General features: G+C 35.1%; 1 pseudogene; it reads left to right on the forward strand.

Moving 5' to 3' along the window:
• Positions 1-3,262: 3,262 nt before the first annotated feature.
• On the forward strand, positions 3,263-4,159 carry LOC138917542 (olfactory receptor 14I1-like; annotated as a pseudogene).
• Positions 4,160-6,762: the final 2,603 nt, after the last annotated feature.

Here is a 6,762-nt window from a genome sequence, read left to right on the forward strand (position 1 = left end):
AACCACCAGCCATTTACTAAACAATTGCGTCAACCAATTTGCCTAATATTTGGAATAAGATACATTGTATATATTATTTATATTTCATAATGATAATGTATTTATGTTTATACATCTATAAATTCATTTATATGCTCTTAATTCTAAATTGCCTGCAATTAAAAATATTGATTTAATAAGTTTTTAGTAAAAAATAAACACCCATTATATATAAATTATGTATTTTTTCCTTTTAGAACGATGAAAATGTGACTATAAGAGATAAGAAATTAGGATGTTTATTTTCTCATCCTTTAGACAATACGTTATGAGGAATCTGCCATGTGGCAGTTGTGTAGAATTTTACATCTACTGCAGAAAAGTTAACCTGGAGGATTGTATCCTACTGCTGATTCAGCCTGAAAGGGTTTTGTGAGTGTGTGTGAGTGTTTGTGCATGTGTGTGTTTGCTTTTGTTTTGCTTTAAGGAGAAGCTACAAGTCTTGACTGTGTAGCTGGGACTGTTATAATAAAAAGCAATAAATGAGCATTTTATTACTTGTTTCTCTAAATTCTATGAACAATAAAAAGACAATACAAAAATTCAGTTTTAAATTACTACACATTGTTAAAAACATTATTATAATATAACAAAATATGAAGAAATTGATAATAAATAATTTAACACTGAACTGAGGCCCCGATAACTTCTATTAAATCTCCATATTTTCTTGGATTCTTAGGTTTTAATACGTGGGGTATCTTATTGGATCCATAATGCCAAAGAAAACAGTTTGGCCTCTTCTCACTGAGTTCTATCAGTAACTTAAAAGGTTGAATCCAATTCATAATACACAAAAGAATTCTAATTGTTTCTTTACATGAATATACACAATATCAATAGTAATCTTTCAAATCTGGAAAGTGGGAATATACCAAATGATTAATAACCAGTATTTAATTTCATCATGTTAATATTTTTGTGTTTGCCCCAAGGTTTAAACATTAAAATATTTCAGATATAGTTGATGCTCAATTTTTATTCCCCTTTATTCTCTTTTCTGTCCTCTTCTATACCATGTCGATTAATGGGTACTCTGTATTAATTCTTTAACAGATTTATACAATTCTTATATATGTATGTATCCATAAATAATATACTATAGTCTTCTGAATGTTTAAACTGATATGATTGGGAACACGTTCTATGTAATAGCTTTCAGCGTGCTTTTTTTGGTTCAAAAACATATTAATATTTCCCTTATTTATGTATGCAGAGCTGTTATGTTTGACTTTATTGCTACAGAGTGTTCCATTCTGGCATTAAACAGGGTATATTATCCGGTATGCCAGAAATGGGAATTTAGAGTTCGAACATGATAGAACAGACATTCTTAAATATGTCATTTAAAAAGTGAGTATGTATTTGTTACAAGTAGCATTGCTGCTCAAAACTTGCACATCTTAATAGTGGTAAATATTGCCCAACGACACTCCACAGCACATAGACTGCTTACACAGACAACAGCAGCAAAGGAACATTTCATCCCTTCACGTCTTTATTCAGCCTTTATTGTAAGATTTACGTGCACTATATTTTCTAAGGCAGTGAGCAGAAAAAGAGCATCTTATTCAGGTTTTAATGTACAATTTCATAATGAGAACTTCTGGACGTATTTTTGAAGTAGTAATTGAGCATTAATTTTTCTGTTTATGAACGGCTTGTTCAGACACTTTGCCCATATTTTTCTTTTATGTTAATTTGTTCTCATAGTTACTTTTTTTGTCGGGGAGCGGATACTGCTTCTTTGTCATTTACATTGCAAATATTTATTGCTCATTATTTGACTTTGTGTGAACATACTATTCTTTTTAAAAATTTGTTTTAATGATACAATGAAGTGTTTCATACTGAATATGTTATTTATAACCTATGGAAAGAAGATTATCTTCAAAATATGTCATAAAAAAGGGTTTCTACCTTTCCTGTAAATAATGATAACATTCATTCACGTTTGCCTAATCACAAAGGATAGCATTCCTTTATGTGCTTTATTTATCACTAATGGAATGAGATAATGAAACAATGCTGATTAAAAGGGATAATCACTAAGCTTATTTTAAATTGACTTTAAAGTTGGCTATAATAGGAAACAACTTATTAAATTGTGGGTTACAATACTTTAGAGTCATGTAGAGTGAATCTAACATGCAAATGACTGTGACGCAGACAAGCATGTATGTTTTAAACATGCAGACAGCACCACTGAGAAAAAGCAAAGATATGATGATCATCAATTAATATATAGAAAAAGTCCATGAAGTTTTGTTGGTCAAAATTATTACCCATTAAAGTAGATTAGCAGAATGCAGAGGTTAGTGACACTGATCCCGGAGATGGACTATCTTGATTTTAGTGCTGGCGCAGGATCTGGCTTTTTGAGTGGTCTTGGGCAAGCTACTTGACCTTGCTTTGTCTCAGTTTCACCTTCTGTAGAATGGAAATAATAGTAACACATTTTACTTCGTTGTGCCATTGAGAATATTAATTGAGTTAATGTATTTAATCTGCAGATAACAGATATGGCACAGAAAGGAAGCTACACAAAGATTGTGGTGTTTTTATTGTACTAATGTCATTTCTTATGCATTCACACAAAGCAAACTTCCCTCTTTTCCATATGAGAACTATTCATAATGGGTTTTAAAATTGTATTCCATATTCATTCTATAACGTAAACAATAAATCCCCACTTTAAAGTGGCATACCACCAAAGTTATTCAAGAAAAAGCTAAAGAGAGCTGACTCCTCCCAGGACTTGCAACCATTATAATTCTTCCAAGCTTTGTATTAAAAATATACCCAGAAATTGTATAGAAGGAAAATTGTTGGTTTTATCTCACAAATTCTTATTTAGTAGATTTTCCTTGGGACCTGAAAATCTATATCTATAACAAGCACCCTATTTGATGAAAAAGTCTTGATCTCATGTTTTGAGGAGTACTTCACAGTAAATATGCAATTCTAATCAAAAGCTCTGGGAATTTACTTACTTAACTATTAAAGTCTTAGACATACCTCACTCAGAATCTTCTTATGTGAAAAATTCATCTACCATCACTGCATTTGCTTAAGCAATGTAGAAGATATTGACTACTTCAATTAGAGGAATATTATTTTTATAATATTGTATTAATACAACATTGTGTTCATTTTTATTTGCCTCATTTTTAATCTTTTCATATTTTTCCGCTAACAATCAGGACATAGATTTACCTACCCAATGGACAATCTCACGGAAGTGACAGAATTCCTCCTCATGGGGTTTTCTGATGTCTGGGAGCTACAGATGCTACTTGCTGGACTGTTTCTGCTGATTTATCTGGCAGCTCTGGTGGAGAACCTTCTCATCATCATGCTCATTACTCTTCATCAGTATCTTCACATGCCCGTGTACTTCTTCCTAAGGAACCTCTCCTTTTTGGATTTGTGCTACATCTCAGTCACCGTGCCTAAGTCAGTCCACAGCTCCCTGACCCACAGCTGCTCCATCTCTTATCTTGGCTGTGTGTCTCGAGTCTACTTTTTCTTTGCTTTTGCATCTGCTGAACTGGCCTTTCTCACTGTCATGTCCTATGACCGCTATGTTGCCATTTGCCACCCCCTCCAATATGGAGCCACTATGACATCAGGAAAATGCCACCATATGGCAGTCATTGCCTGGCTAAGTTGTTTATCTTATGCAGCAGTCCACACTGGGAACATGTTTTGGGAGCCCATTTCAAGATCCAACATGATCCACCAGTTCTTCTGTGACATCACTCACATGTTGGCCCTGGTTTCCTGTGATGTTTTCTTTGTTCAGTTTGTGACCCTAACTCTGAGCTCCAGCTTGGTGCTGATATGCTTTGTTCTTATAATCACCTCCTATATCCAGATCTTCTCAACAGTGCTCAGAATCCCTTCAGGAGAAAGATGAGATGACTGTCATCATCCTCTTCCTCACCACAGGGCTCTTTGCTGCCTTAGGGTCAATTACCAAAACTTCTTCCATTCGAGATTTGATGAATATACAGTTTTGCCTCCCTTCCTGAATCCCATCATATACAGTCTTAGAAACAAGGAGATCAAAGGTGCTGTCTGGAGACTGTTTAGGAAGATAAATCCTCTGCAAAAGTAGAACACCTGGTCTCTGCTAATGGTCTCTGCTAACCAAAGGCCAGGAGATCCAAACACTTTATGACAGACAAATAATATTGAAAAAAACTGTTGAATGGCAGAATGAAATGTTTCATGCTCTGGATTTAGAAAGAAATGCAAATATTCCTGCAAAAAATAAAAATCTATTGATAGGAAATATTCCAAAGTTGTGTAACTACAACCTTCCGTGGTGATCCATTCATTCTCGTCCCATTTATCTTCCAACTCATTTAAATACCTTATACTGAACCTGTAGCCCTACACTAACGTTACTGTGCATTTGTTGGAAGGGGACAGACAGATATGCACATCTGTTTTTAGTACCTAATTTACCTTCTCAGGAAAGAGAACATAAAACAAGCAAATCAGTTACAGAGGACAGGAGTTAATGTTATTCTATAAATCATTCAGGAAATTGAGCCAAGTTTCATCAACACTCTTTTTTGGCATCTATTTAAATCACCATGTTTCACTTTTGAAATGCTGTAATAGTAACAATAAAAACAAATAAATGTATAATATCCACTTTACATCAGACCGTAGTCTAAATACTTTATATATCTATATATATTTTTTATTAATGTTATGATAGATTACAACCTTGTGAGATTTCAGTTGTACATTTCTGTTAGTCATGTTGTGGGTACAGCACTTCCCCTTTTGTGCCCTCCCCCCACCCCCCCTTTTCCCTGGTAACGACCGATCAGATCTCCTTATCAATATACTAACTTCCGCCTATGAGTGGAGTCATATACAGTTCGTCTTTCTCTGACTGGCTTATTTCACTTAACATAATACCCTCAAGGTCCATCCAAGTTGCAGTGAATGGGCCAATTTTGTCTTATTTTATGGCTGAGTAGTATTCCATTGTGTATATATACCACATCTTCTTTATCCAATCATCAGTTTCTGGGCATGTAGGCTGGTTCCACGTCTTGGCTATTGTAAATAATGCTGCAATAAACATAGGGGTGCAACGGACTCTTGAGATTTCTGATTGCAGGTTCTTAGGATAGATACCCATTAATGGGATGGCTGGGTCATAGGGTATTTCTATTTTTAACTTTTTGAGAAATCTCCATACTGTTTTCCGTAGTGGCTGTACCAGTTTGCATTCCCACCAACAGTGTATGAGGGTTCCTTTTTCTCCACAACTTCTCCAACATTTGTCGCTCTTGGTTTTGGATGTTTTTCCCAATTTAACGGGTGTAAGGTGATATCTTAGTGTAGTTTTGATTTGCATTTCCCTGACGATTAGCGATGATGAACATCTTTTCATGTGTCTATTGGCCATATTCATATCTTCTTTTGAGAAATGTCTGTTCATGTCCTCTGCCCATTTTTTGATCGGGTTGTTTGTTTTTTTGTTGTTAAGCCGTGTGAGTTCTTTGTATATTATGGAGATTAACCCGTTGTCGGATAAGTGTCTTGTAAATATTTTTTCCCAATTAGTGAGCTGTTTTTTTGTTTCAATCCTGTTTTCCCTTGCCTTGAAGAAGCTCTTTAGTCTGATGAAGTCCCATTTGTTTATTCTTTCTATTGTTTCCCTCAACTGAGGAGTTACAGTGTCCGAAAAGATTGTTTTGAAACTGATGTCAAAGAGTGTACTGCGTATATTCTCTACCAAAAGACTTATTGTCTCAGGCCTAATCTTTAGGTCTTTGATCCATTTTGAGTTTATTTTGGTGTGTGGTGAAAAGGAATGGTCTATTTTCAATCTTTTGCATGTGGCTGTCCAGTTTTCCCAGCACCATTTGTTGAAGAGACTTTCTTTTCTCCATTGTAGGCCCTCTGCTCCTTTGTCGAAGATTAGCTGTCCATAGATGTGTGGTTTTATCTCTGGGCTTTCAATTCTGTTCCATTGATCTGTGGACCTGTTTTTGTACCAGTACCATGCTGTTTTGATCACTGTAGCTTTGTAGTATGTTTTGAAGTCAGGGATTGTGATTCCGCCGGCTTTGTTTTTCTTGCTCAGGATTGCTTTAGCAATTCACAGTCTTTTGTTGCCCCATATGAATTTTAGGATTGTTTGTTCAATTTCTGTGAAGAATGTTCTTGGGATTCTGATTGGGATAGCATTGAATCTGTAGATTGCTTTAGGTAGTATGGACATTTTAACTATGTTTATTCTTCCAATCCATGTGCAAGGAATGTCTTTCCATCTCTTTATGTCATCGTCAATTTCTTTCAAGAAAGTCTTGTAGCTTTCATTGTATAGATCCTTCACTTCCTTGGTTAAGTTTATCCCAAGGTATTTTATTCTTTTCATTGCGATTGTGAATGGGATTGAGTTCTTGAGTTCTTTTGCTGTTAGTTCATTGTTAGTGTATAGAAATGCTACTGATTTATGCACGTTAATTTTATACCCTGCTACTTTGCTGTAGTTGTTGATTATTTCTAATAGTTTTTCTATGGATTCTTTGGGGTATTCTATATATAAGAGCATGTCGTCTGCAAACAGAGAGAGTTTTACTTCTTCGTTACCTATTTGGATTCCTTTTATTTCTTTTTCCTGCCGAATTGCTCTGGCCAGCACCTCCAGTACTATGTTGAATAGGAGTGGTGAAAGTGGGCACCCTTGTC

The sequence above is a fragment of the Equus caballus genome, chromosome 14, assembly GCF_041296265.1.
Source record: "Equus caballus isolate H_3958 breed thoroughbred chromosome 14, TB-T2T, whole genome shotgun sequence".
Classification (NCBI taxonomy): Eukaryota; Metazoa; Chordata; class Mammalia; order Perissodactyla; family Equidae; genus Equus; species Equus caballus.